Source organism: Schistocerca serialis, chromosome 4 (assembly GCF_023864345.2).
Source record: "Schistocerca serialis cubense isolate TAMUIC-IGC-003099 chromosome 4, iqSchSeri2.2, whole genome shotgun sequence".
NCBI classification, from domain to species: Eukaryota; Metazoa; Arthropoda; class Insecta; order Orthoptera; family Acrididae; genus Schistocerca; species Schistocerca serialis.
This window is the reverse complement of record NC_064641.1, coordinates 920,462,143-920,476,242: the sequence shown is the minus strand read 5'-3', so window position 1 is coordinate 920,476,242 and position 14,100 is coordinate 920,462,143.

Below are 14,100 nucleotides of genomic sequence, written 5' to 3'. Positions count from 1 at the left end.
ATCGGTAGCAGGGTACAAAAATACTAGCCCCATCCTGCCGCCACTCTGTACCTTGTGTGTCCTCAAATAATGAACAAATTTGATCAAATATTATTCTGCCATACTGTATTCGTTCTGTCTCACTACAAATAGAATTAAATGATTTGCTATACTTCCTGTTTTACTGGTTTTAATGCCCAGACGCATATTAGTAGTACTTAGAATATAGCCAACCGACCGAGTTAGTACAGTGGTTAGCACAATGGACTTGCATTCGAGAGGACGGCGGTTCATTCCTGATTTACGTTTTCTGTAATTTCCTTAAATCGCTTCAGGGAAGTGCCTGGATGGTTCCTTTTACAGGGCACTGCCGACTTCCTTCATCATCCTCCCCTAATCCGATGAGATCGATGACCTCGCTGTTTCCTCTCTTCCCCTAAAGCAACTCAACCAGTATAGGTATGATACAATGAGTTCCTAATATCTAATAAGAAACGACCATACTTTCTTCACCGCCTCACTGTATTATTGTGGCTTGTATGTTTCTCTGCTACTTTCATTGAGAAACAGTCATTACTAAGACTCTTAGCAGGCTTCAACGTATGGAAGCAGATACCAGTTCACATCCAATTGGCTTCAAATCCTCCATCTGGGTAAACAACGCTAATGATCACTATAACTGGTAGTGAGGTACTTGATCCAAGCCCCATCCCCATGTTCCACTACAACTCTTGTGAGAAGTGCTGGAGCCACCGCCACAAATGATGACAGAATTATTTGGAACATGTCTACAGTCGCATCACACGTCGTCATCACGACTGTAGCGCCAGTCCAGAGACTGTTCTTTCGCCTTCTCGGGTTGATGGCAAGTGTGATGGTTAAACTTTAGTTGGCATTGGAATTTAAGGGTAGCGTATAGTATGCCAGAGTCACACATTAGGGTGCCTTAGTTTTGGGAGAATACTGGTGAGGAACATCAAGGCATGTGTCCTGTGTGGTGTGCACCATGTAAACTGTTAGGCTACAGTGCTTCCTGTACACTATCAGCCCCGGTGATGTGTTGTACATGCCATAGGCATGGTCACAATGGCTGCGACATCAGTCTGAATGGCTTATGGCCCGCAACAAGCGTTGGAAGTAGTGCTTGAATCTTACTATTACCTATATATTATGTCTTCATGTTGGTATTTACTGTTTTCTCCGATCGATTTTTGTTATCTTTATTGTATAAAAACCACGCAATGGTTGAATGAGGAACACAGACAGTTACCACTGAGGAAGCAGATCAGTTCTTGTAGCAGTACCTAGCTTATTTAAGAGAAGAGAATAAAGAAGTACATAAAGAGTTGAGTACAGCAAAGGAGGAAATAATCTCGTCTTCTGGACTGCTCCTGGCAGGAGAGGATGTACTGGCATTTGTAGGTAATCTACTAGCGGTTGCAAATACGGGATTCTGGACTGATGCGCAGTTGTTAAAGATCATCAAGTTGCGTTACCACGATGGCTTAAGAAGCTAGGTTTGAGGAACTCAAGAAAAGTGGGTACAATGGTATAAGAAACTGGATAACACGAGATTCTACCAGAGACATTCAACGTTGTATCACAAAAGCAGAAGGAGTCTGTCGAAACTTGTAGATAAAATATGGAGGATCCATGTTGATACCTCCCAGTGGCCGTGCGGGATTAGCCGAGCGGTCTGGGACTGTGCGGCTGGTCGCGGCGGAGGTTGGAATCCTCCCTCGGGCATGGGTGTGTTTGTCCTTAGGAAAATTTAGGTTAAGTAGTGTGTAAGCTTAGGGATTTATGACCTTAGCAGTTAAGTCCCATAAGATTTCACACACACACACACACACACCTATTAGTGTAGAGATAATGTTGAGGCAAATGGAATCATTCAAAAGCAAGCAGAACATAAACAAATAGTGGCGTTCTTATACAGACTACCACGTAGTGCGTTAAGGAAGGTGAGTGAAGTATTTCCGAAGGACCTGACTAATCCTGTTCACGTACCCAGTATACTGGAAGAAATAGGTATAGCGACAAAGGTCCTCGATAGGAGAAATGCATCCTCTACTGATGTGAATTTTTATCGCTGAGAACGTTTGGGTCATATGTGAAAGGAATGTCGCCAGCCACAACGTATAAAATGTGGGCAAGTGGAACACTGGAAGTTGGACTGAAGGAGTAAGACGTACAATGGTAGAAGATGAAGTGCAAATAATCAACTGTTAAATGAGAATGGCAACTTCAAATCCACTGAGTGGCGTTCCCAGTAATATTTGATGCTGTAAGAAATGGGGCATTTCTTGACTAGCACAACAGACAGAAGGTTCATATGTCAGTGGCGAGTCGACCTTACACGTTATACGTTCTGTGGTTTGAGGATTATAATGTGCAATCACATGAATCAGCAATGTTATGTTTTCAGGTAGGAGTGGAACGATGGAAAGGTTGGGGATGAGGGAGTTTAGCCCCACAGAGGTGAAGGGTCCTGCACATCATGCTAAAGTTGATATTTGGAGATGCATGGTGGAAACTGGGAACCATTGTCACTATTAGAGGAAACTATTGTCAATGATGTATAGTTTCAGAGTTTATCTGTCATAAAGGAAAAACGAATTAAATTCCATGCATAGTCATTAAGGTCAGTTTATGTGGTAAGGTACCACATAATACAAGGGAGCTACTTTGAATGAATGTAGGAACAGAGCTAATTGCAAAATTATTGTGTGTGCTACAAACAGTGTGGACAGCTATGGGTATGGAATGATGATGTAGAAAAGTGTTGGGACAAATTTTGCCTGTAAAAGGAGGTGCGATACTTATGCCGTAATAATAGATATCTAGCGTGTAGTAACAAGGAGAAACGTACCCACCCGGATACCCGAGCGCGTTAATGCACCGCTTGAGTTTGCCGGGAAGGTGACCCAGTCTCAGATCGAATGCTCCTAGCTCTTCAGCCAGCCAGCCCAGAGGTGGCTTTTATGCGGTTCCCCACATTCACCGAGATAAATACTGGCCAGCAGCATCTGTCCCGCGCCATATACCTGCTACTTAAGCATTTAGGAGAAACTTCTCACACTTGAACATGAGCTGTACACTAGATGCAGACAGATCTGGTAAGCAGACTCTGTCCACAGGGAGTGGTGGCGTCAGGAAGGGTATCCAGTCACCAACAGTTACCAACATTGCTTCAACCCACGTAACAATGTCGATCCCTTAGGGAACTAGTAAATGGAAAAAAGTGAAGAGGAAGAACTTGAGATACGCGGTATTTCAGTTCTGTGCAGGAGAAGTGATTGAGGTCTTCGCTCTTGACGGGACGAGTGTGCTGTATTAAAGTTAATATGATGCTTTGCCCTCTGGAATTACTTTTTATCTAGTAAGGTGCAAAGTAGTAAAACTAAACTGGAAAAAGTTTGTTAATTGTTGGGATACGAAAGATGAATGGAATGTGCAAATATAATAAGGGTAGAAGAACAAACTTGTCAGGGACTGGTAAGAGAACGAGACTGTCATAAATTGTCCAATATATTGTATTCTTATTTATTTATTTCCAGACTCGAATTGGGACACACACCCACTAACTGTGGCACTGGCGCTGAAGAATATATTTACCTCTGGGGTACAGTGTCCCATATCAGTTAATTTTCATATGAGAATCAACTTATGTATACTTTTTAGCATATGCCAAAAACCTATGTTAATAATTTACATGTTATCACCTTAGCACATGTCTGTGGTATTCAGAATATACAGGGTGAGTCATAACTATGTGAATACTTTTTGGGAGAATAGGGTCCCAACCTTATCAACACGATTAAGGCACTCATTCAACGTTCAACAGTACAGTTTAGTGATAATTGTCTGCTACTAATCCAGTTACTACAAACCATCTGGTAAACGAGTTGGTGACCGTCTACTTCGAAATCGTTCTGCAAACCTTCGCCACACTTTTTTCGCCAGCAGCACAATTTCCAGTAAGCTGGCAAACATTCATCTGTGCAAAAATGAGAGTCTATCAGCAATAGGCTCTAACAATCTGGATTAAAAAACGGGACAAAGTTAAGATTCTTCACCGCCTGCTGTGGCCGAGTGGTTCCAGGCACTTCAGTCCGGAACTGCGCTGCTGCTATGGTCGTAGGTTCGAATCCTGCCTCGGGCATGGATGTGTGTGACGTCCTTAGGTTACTTAGGTTTAAGTAGTTGTAAGTCTAGTGGACTGATGACCTCAGATGTTAAGTCCCATAGCGCTTAGAGCCATTTGAACCATTTTTAAGATTCTTCACATAATTTTGACTCACCCTATAGATTTGGTTAATATTTAATTGTCAAACGTGAAGTACTTTATATACAAAGGTAAAGATTACCTTGAATGATCTCAGATTCTACAAAATCATTTATATTTTATCTTCGTTGAGACAATATCTTACATGGGAATGTATTTCAAAACAGACATTTATAAAAGCATTCGAAAAAGTTCGATGATTTTTTTTCTCTCCGTCTCTTTGTTCCAAGCAATGACAGGATGTTTTGTCCAACATGTGAAACTTCATATTTCATTTAAATATTTAGTTGCCTATGTTTTTCACCAGTGGCTGGGACTGCCAGCCATTGTGTTATGTCACTGCCTGAGTTTCTGTAGCTGAAGGTGTGAACCAGATGAAGATAGTTTCATGCCAGTGAATTTCATGCTTTCTATGAATACTGTTTCGAAATATTTCTGTTAGTCCTGTGTATGTTATCCCATGGCAACCGCATTTTAATTTATGCACTCCTGAATTGGTGAATTTACAGCGTTTTCCCCTAGAATGACAAAATTGTGTTTTGTTGTGAGCTCTGATACTTATTCTCAACTTGGAATTTTGAGAAGAACGTTTGATATTATTTGATAATTTCCCAATATAAAAATACGAGTAGATTTGTGAAAAAATAGACACTAACAGTGCAATAGTAACTGACAAGAGAATGGAAGACTAGTATTCAACATAGTCTGTATAAAAATAATCATCGAGTCTCCAACGAAAGTAACATCATTTGCAAAGAAAACAAAAACACTCACCCATTTGACACCTGTCATAATTAAAAATCCCTAAACAGTACTAAATATTTACTTGAGAAAAGAGAAAAAAATATTGCCCCATGATGAACCGACCCGCAAATGTAGGGTATTGTATACACCTACTCAGGCTGTACATACAAAAGTCAGCATACAGTGAAAAGTTTGAGTGAAGTGATACAAAAAGCTACAGACGTCGACATCTTATCGCACCTAAAACATTTTTTTGGATGTTATCACCATGTACACCAACAGAACAATTGAAGAGACCATTCAAGTTGTCGAACATAATACACCGACGTATCATAAGAGGAACGCAATAGTAGAAGACGAATTTTATTGCTTTACTAGGATTACAACTCTCCCATAACTATTCCAAGTTAAATAACCAAATACATGTACTAGAATATGGTTCAGTAAAGTGACACTATCTTGCTGGTCTACTAGCTCATATTTTACTGCACCATATTGAGAACTAATTTCCTTATAACAATCCCAAATGGATAAAAAATTCTTTGTAGATGACACACTAATATTACAAGAGCGATGAGAAAAATAAATATACTCCATTGAATTGAATAAATAATCCAAAAATATGAACAGTATGGAAAGGATACATCTCTACTCACCACATTATGAGGCGATGAGTGACAGAGAGGTTTCATCCGAAAGACTGCTAACATACTGAGCTTCAGAACAAAATTCTTCTTCTGTAATAGGAAACACGCCCACGTTCACACAGGTACAATCCACACAGACATGGCCACTGTCTACAGGCGCTGGAGCACGACTTAACGTGAGTCAGGCTCCAGTGTCCAGAGACAATGGCCATTACTGTGTGAACTGTGGCTCTGTGAGTATGTGTGTGTTTCCTATTTTTGAAGAAGAACTTCGTCTTTAAGCTCGGTATTTAGGCAATTTTTTCATTGTGCATGTCTGCAACTCAATGCCTCTTCTATATGGTACTGCTGTTATTCCATTATTTGATTTCATGCAGAAATAGATTTACAACTGAGAGTAAACATCATAATAAAATAAACTATTTAGATCTAACTTAAATAGCACTTTAGACGACTAAACGGATATTAAAAGCTACACGTAAGTAGAGATAAAATAAAAGACAGCATTACGGTAACAAGGAAACATGATAATAAAGAAGCTCAGGAAAAATTTGAGTTGCTAAACTTGTATATGGGAGGAACGGAATATGAATTTTCATTCTTCCAGATGATTTAGGTTTGCTAGGCTTATCTTGATGACTGTCGACAGTACTCCTTCAAGTGGCAATCTCTAACGTGTATAATGCGAGGTCTGTACTTTTCCCCATAACTATCCAATATTTCCTCTTATTTTTCCTTCTTTACTGTCTTATTTATTTTCATTTATTTAGTTACTTAACCCACAATTATTAAATACTTAAGGTTCTGTCTGAGATACAAGCAAAACTCCTTAAAGACATTCATAAGAGTAGACTTTGCAATGTGCTTGATAGGTGGTTTTTATGTAGCAACAATAATAGTTGTAGTAATTAATAAACGTGTTACGGCGAGGCCATTCTCATTAATTTTGTTAAATGAACATAAGTACTTTGCGATAAAACAACCAGTACTTACATACTTGTCATACTCAACAAGTTATGGATGATTCGAGTTCTCAATTCCCACAATTTACGATGTGCAGAGATGCGGCAACTGTGTTGGTTGGTCAAGTTTTTATTTTGTCATAACTGTTGTAGCTTTGTACAGATTTCAGATGTAGGAAAATAATGACTATGACGGTGTTTCTAATCATGCCTATGGTTACTCTATCATTCTCCTAATCGTTCGTGAAAACAAGAGTTAAGGAAAAATCTTTTGTCGTAGAAGTGTTCATGGCTGAGTTTACCCTGTTAATTAGTTCTATGTAGAGAATTATAGATTAATTCTCTATGTAATGCGAGCATCTTGCCTACTACAGCTGCATAACTTTTTCTTTCTTCACAGGCAACAGAGGTATCCTGTAGTGCTAGCCGATGTTGACATGACGAATAGAAGAGACCTCTTAACATCTGCAGCATCATACCACGCCATCTGCAGGGTTTCCGGGCTGATGCCGTTCACAGTGGACACTGAGAAGTGTGAGCTACGGAGGACACGTGCTGGAACGCTATACGCGGCTGTTGTTCTTGTCATGAGCCTAGTAATAATAGCGCCTGTGGAAAACCGGTTGCAAGCTGTGAACGCGAGAAAAAAGGATTCCATCACCTTTGTGTGGTTGGTTGCTTATATCACGACACGCTTCGCTACCACTGTGATGACTGTCGTCGCAGATCTTTTTCTGAACACCCGCAAGTACCAGAGGATCCTCACTCTGCTGTCTTATCGGGACAGTGGCGTCTTGGAGCCGCCTCTTTCCTCCAGTGGGGCAGTAAAGATCTCCTGCGTTGCAGTTTACATCATGTCTCTTGCTCTGATTATAGCTGTTGTTACGCTGGATTGTCCGAGCAACGGCACCCTCTGGTCATTTCTCCCCATATTGTTCACAAATAGTATTGTACCAACAGCTGTTTTCAGGTACGTGGGACTTATTCTTCTGGTGAAGGACGACTTAAGTCAACTCACCAGTGTCTGGGAGGTTCGGATCAAATGAGATGCCAGAGCCGACCACTTGCAGACCGCTACCGGAAACTGAGGAGAGTCCACTCCGCACTGTGCCACCTGTCCCAGGAGGTTCTTTCGGCACATGAGACATTCTTGGTTTCATTCATCGTGACAGCACTGTGCACTATTTCTTGGAACGTTGTGGCGATAACCTTATCACTGCCGCATAGACGGCCATAGGTGGTAAATATTTTGGTTCTGTCGTGGCAGTCGTCGCAATTGATAATGGTGATAGCGGCCTCGCACGCGCTGCCCAGGGAGGCGGCGCTGACAGCTCCTGTCGTGTACCGACTACTCCTGGGTTCGACTCTCCGCTGCTCAGAAACTGTAGAGCTGCGCCACTTCTGCCGCCAGGCCCGCAGCCAGAGTCCCACTCACCGACTTTACGGTGTCGTTCCTTTGGATATGAGGATGTTGGTGGCCTCATTGTCTTTCACTACAACTTATACCGTGGTTTTGTTAACTTTCTGGGAAGCGTTCTGAAAAAGAAAACAGTGTGCTATAATTATTACAGCAGTGTTGATGAATATGGACTGTTCTGCACTAAAGTCGATAACTGTGTTGCTATGATTACGAGCTTGTAAAATTCATGCCTATTAAATTAACTTTTACCTTAACCATAGATAGCTATTAAAACTCTGTAGTATTGTGAATGATGAGACCTCTCTGCTTGAAAATTTTTCCTTGCTTACTATTGCACAACACAGCCAAGGGGTACGAGGATGGACGTATTCAAGTCTATATATCCTCCCAACGGTGGAAGCTGAAGGAGACAAAACTGCATTATTTTCTTCACTACGTTTAACTTTCACGCAAGGGGTAATTATTAATAGCAAGACAAATGATTTTTCTTAGATCAAGATGTAAATTGCACGAATTTGTAAATATTGAGGCATAAAAAGTCACTGCATTTAAGTGAAAGAGAAAAAAGCAACAACTGGAATGTTCTTAGTGGGCACAGAATGTTGCAAGAGAGGCTATGTTTCTCAAAAGAATGCGGAAGTTTGATAAAGCGGTGGCAATGCGACACGGAGCTACAGGAACAAACAACAGGACGTGGCAACACAAGAGTGCCACAAACACTATCTGTCCTAGGTGAATGTAAACGGTGTTTCGTCGCTGGCTTCTATCGCACGGCAATTATGAGTTACTGCAGCTCGAAAAAGCTACCGCTACAAAAATTATACTAGTGTTAATCTCGGACATAAAGATGACTACTACTCGCTTTGTTGCATAGAGAAATGGGACCATCAGAGTCTGATACGCCACGACGGCCTGCGGAAACCATCGTAGAACATAGTCAAGCATCAGTGAAACGACGTCCATATCGAGACCTTAATCAGAGTTATTACTTCCCTTGATACAACCCAACGTGTCTCACGCAACCGAATGAACTATTCTACTTTTGTATCATGTGGACGTACAAATTTTCTCGTTGGTGTCCAACCTTTTTAAACAACTCTCACACCAAGACAGTGATTGTAATAGAGCTACATACATTTAAACATAGGACAGAACCCGAGCAGGAAACAGCACAGAAAATGAATGTCAAAATGTGCACTGCCTTGGCAGGAGTGACCTTGAGCTTGCTACACTCATCATGCACACAGTCAGAATGAGCGGCTGGGCGCTAAGATGATAAACTCACTACACATTACATTCACTTTCATCCTCAGAGCGTATCGACCAAACGAGGCATTTTTCACATCATATACTAATCTCACAGACCAAGACAACCACTGCAAATCAAAACTCACTTTCCAGCCTACTAGGACTGCAGCATCTCTTCAAGCAGAAAACTGTGTAATCACACAGCTCTAATTGAAACTTTTGGAAAATATAAGATCCACAACATGTCAGATCGTGCATTCACGACTTGCAAATGTATTGGATTCTATCAAAGAAGAATGTCACTCATTCAAGGGAAACATCATTAAATAAAACATCCGTTAAAGGCTAAACATAACTTGCCTAAATCCTCTTACATATGATTCTCAGCATGTAGTGGAGCTGCTCACTAATAGAAAAAATGCACTCATAAACAAGTGTCACTGTGTCAGCTTCACAACAAACAAAAGTTGTTTCCCTGCATCATCTCATTATAACATACATTATTCATATAAGTGTAATACCACTACATCAAAATATTCACAAAAATCATACGATGTAACTTGTCATTCATCAAATCAGACCTGACACTCAAAGTAGAAACTGCGCAATGTATGTAGAAAATTACCTCATTAGTGTATATGTGGTGTCACCGCCAGACACCACACTTGCTAGGTGTTAGCCTTTAAATCGGCCGCGGTCCGTTAGTATACGTCGGACCCGCGTGTCGCCACTGTTAGTGATTGCAGACCGAGCGCCGCCACACGGCAGGTCTAGAGAGACTTCCTAGCATTCGCCCCAGTTGTACAGCCGACTTTGCTAGCGATGATTCACTGACAAATTGCGCTCTCATTTGCCGAGACGATAGTTAAGTATTCCAACAGCTACGTACTTTATTTGCTAGACTCAAATCCTTTAACTGTTCCAGACCTCACGCCAGCCTGCGTGAGCTTAAACGCGTGCCTTTCGGCTTCACCTCCTAGTGGCTTGGCTGTCTTGCCAAGTCACAACAGTATAAACGAAATGTAAGAAAATATATGTATATGTGTATTACATATGGTAACTACATCTCTAATGTCATCGTGATCTTTCCAGCACTGCACACTGTCTCACTCGTCCTCATAATTAACATTATTGTACACTCTCATCCATAGTACTCCTCAAGAATACTAAATCCCTCATTACAAGTTGCCACTATAATAACAATAATTATATTGTGCAACAGCCGAGTCCAAGTCTTCCAAATCCACTGGCGCCTGGAATACCAGAAAAAATTGTAAATTTGTGGTAATATTAATCAAAGAAACTTAACTAACACATAAGCAGGAACACTAGATATTTTACACTGCATACCTGAATAACAAGAAATATGGTACCTCCACACCACCACACACTGAGGTCTTCACTTGGTCATGCGTAAGTTCTAAAGGTTCTAACACTAGTGTTTAACTTGCCATTGACATTGGGGTCATCGGAGATGGTCATCTCCTAACAGAAACAGATACATGTTAGTTTGCAGGAATAAAATTTCGGTTTTGAAACTTTACTCCTTGTTGGGACAGCATGCACGAAACCGCTGCAGGTGGGGAGTCGCTTCTCCTCACTGAACTTTGGGCTGCTGGCTCCTAATTTATTAATAATCCACTTTCAACAACACCAATGACATTTCAGTGTCAATAAACTTCACCAACACCCGTATACTTTAAGATATTTTATTTTATTCTGAAAGCAACTGGTCTTGGCGAATCATTTTGCCACATTCCGGACCCACACGCTTTTATCCAAATAAACGAACTTACCGTATGGCGCATAAAATACTGGGTATCGTGAATTCCAATCGTTATGCAAATGCTTCATAGAAAGACGTGACATGTACATGTTGTGTATATACTGAAAATAATCTTACCGCAGATTCATCTCTCAACCCTGGTTTGACATGTGCCTTGTGGTCGCCAGGTGCTCCCAACACACTGTGAGCACAGTCACAAACACCGGAGTCCAGATTACTGGGCCATCCAAGCTCTGCTTACAGCAAATAGCCAGTTGGGTTACAACAGTAACAACTTCATCAGCCGTTTCTGTTCCCTCAAACATTATTTCTAGAGCAGTTTCTAGCCTATGATGTAACTCAGATTGTTCTCTTCTTCCGTAGATTCTATCTTCTTGGTCTTTCACTTCTTATCTACTGGTCTATGACTGTTATATTGCTTAAGATTGTCGTCCTCAAGTGCTATTAATCTGTTTGGTTGTAACACTTCCTTGTAGTCCTATGCAGTCTGTTGTAACATGGGAATGTCATCCCCTGTAGAATGCAGAAATTTTGCAAACAAAGTTCTAGTGAGGGATAACTTGGCGACTGAAGTAATATAAAGTACATTGAGCTGAATCCAACTGAACGTCCCACAACATAGCATTAGTTTCAGTGCAAGTGCGCACTAAAGCGCAGCGTAATAATTCAGCAAGGCGTTAATATTGAACACAAGTAGTAGACAATCAGTATTAGAAATCTGAAACAGTTCAGCTTTGTAGCTTTAAGTTGCTCATGCGACAACATTTACAAAGTCCAGTATACACTTTCTCCAAGCAAATGAATCAAGTCATCTGATCAATGGATTGCAAAGTATTTAATATTCTTAAGAAATATGAAGATGATTATAAACTCCACTTTGTCAAAATTAAAGTTAACATAATCGAGATGGGAGGGTGCTGGGAAGGCGAGAGGATTGAAGGATGGGGACTGCTCCATTATTCTAGCTACGACTTGTCATCACTGCAAATTACAACGATGAAATTGGCAATCAAAGTTACTCATAGGATTCCATTCTAATTAAACTGCCTATTACAACAGCCCACAGCAACCCAGTAATAAGTTTCATTACAGATACTATAGCCACCAACGGGGAAAAACATAACTACAGTCAATAATCGTCGAAAGTTTTAGACTAAGGTTCCGTATAATTATATACGTTTGATCCACAGTAATAGTTCATATAATCAGCAGAAGAAAAGGATTTTGCCTGCAGAACTTCAATACAGATATCCAAACAGCGAACCCCAACGTTAAATACAGTGTTCAGTTTCAAAAATTACTGATCACAAATGCTTGTTTAATGTATAACTAAGTTAGTACCGATTCCACATCATCGAAATATCACACTCCTAATGACATTCAAAACCATCGTAAATGCCATGAACCTGACGAAGGATTTCTCTACGCGGACTAGTGGCCTAGCAACTCACAGTTGACCACTCAACAGAACTACAAGTTCCTTTTGCAGGGAAGCACACGAACATTTGCCTCTCCCAATTAAACACAAATAGAAACGATAAAAATATCCCAGTACATACTTATCACTTCAGTACCATGTAGAAACCTGGTTTCATGAAGTCAGCCCAACGTGTTAATATGTCAGCCCTGATAGATAGTAATTTATCTGCTGATATACGTTTGTTACCACAAAAGAACAGAAATACAATAGTTTAGCAATAAGCGGCGTAATTGCACTTCGCCAAATGTGAATGTAACATTCCTCTTACAGTTTACTCAACAGACTCGACTAACAGCGGAGAACAGAAGTGCATACGCATGTTTATCAATTAATGTGTCAGTACTTAATGAGCAATAGAGTCAGTAACATCAGAAGTTGTGTAAGAATTAAATCAAAAAACCACGAATTTAACAGTTATTCAATGTTGGTTGAAAAAAATTTGTTCCAATTTTGGTCTCCGTGTGCTGATCTAGCACTGTGAATACGAGAATGACGTACAGAAATGATTACATATATAATGCCCTAGTGAACCCGGCAATGCTTCACAATTGCTAAATGAAAGGACGGTCATAGGTTTCTTTTGCTTTATTTTAGGGCGATAAAACAACTAAGGTCATACGCTACCATGTCAGAACCTTAGTACACATATACGAAAAAGGACTTGAAAATGACTACACGTTAAGCTCAATCGATTGGAGGAAAGAACGTTAAGAAGAAGGAGAAAGGTCAATAAAATGCTCAGTAGAGACTGTGGAGGTTCCGAACTAAAGATTAAATGTGCTTCGCCATACTGCTGCGACGTATAGAAAGTAATACGCATGTGGCAGCTCGCGCGTCGCTCGGTTGAACGGCCGGTAATTCAGGCGGCATACATACATTAGAACGAAAGTGGTTTAAGAAGGGGGCATTCTGTCAAGAAATGGTGAACTGTCAATGGCTGATCACAACGAGCACAAAGCGGTGGGGGATCACCACTTAACCAATGGCGATGGCTAAAACGACAGTCTTCAATACGGAATCTGGCTAAAATGATCTCATCACGGAGAGAGGGCCGAGAGGACGTCGGCCAAGCCCGTTAGGATATTTTTATTCGCTGGAGCTTGTTGCCATGAAGGGAAGACTTGTAGTGGTGCCAAAGTGACACCAACTGCTGACAGAAGGCAACGCGGAGATCATGGGAAGGAATGGAAGAGATAGCAGCGCGGGGTAGGGGGACTGCAGGCTTGGCAGCAGCGTCAGCGGCCTCATTTCCCGTCAGACCGACGTACCAGGAACCCACATAAACGTCACGATGGTTCCCTCAAGAGGGAGCCAGTGGAAGCTTTCTTGGACCGGTTGCACTGAAGGGTGGACGGTGGACGGCAGTTAGAAGCTCTGAAGGGTACAGAGAGTCAGAGCAGATGACACAACTGATAAGTCTGTGTCGCCTGATGTACTGTGTGGCCTGATACAGGGCGAAGAGTCCTGCTGTTAATAGTGAGTAGTGTTCCGGAAGCCGATACCGAAAGTCGTCGGTGCCACTGATAGAGGCATGCCCGACACCACG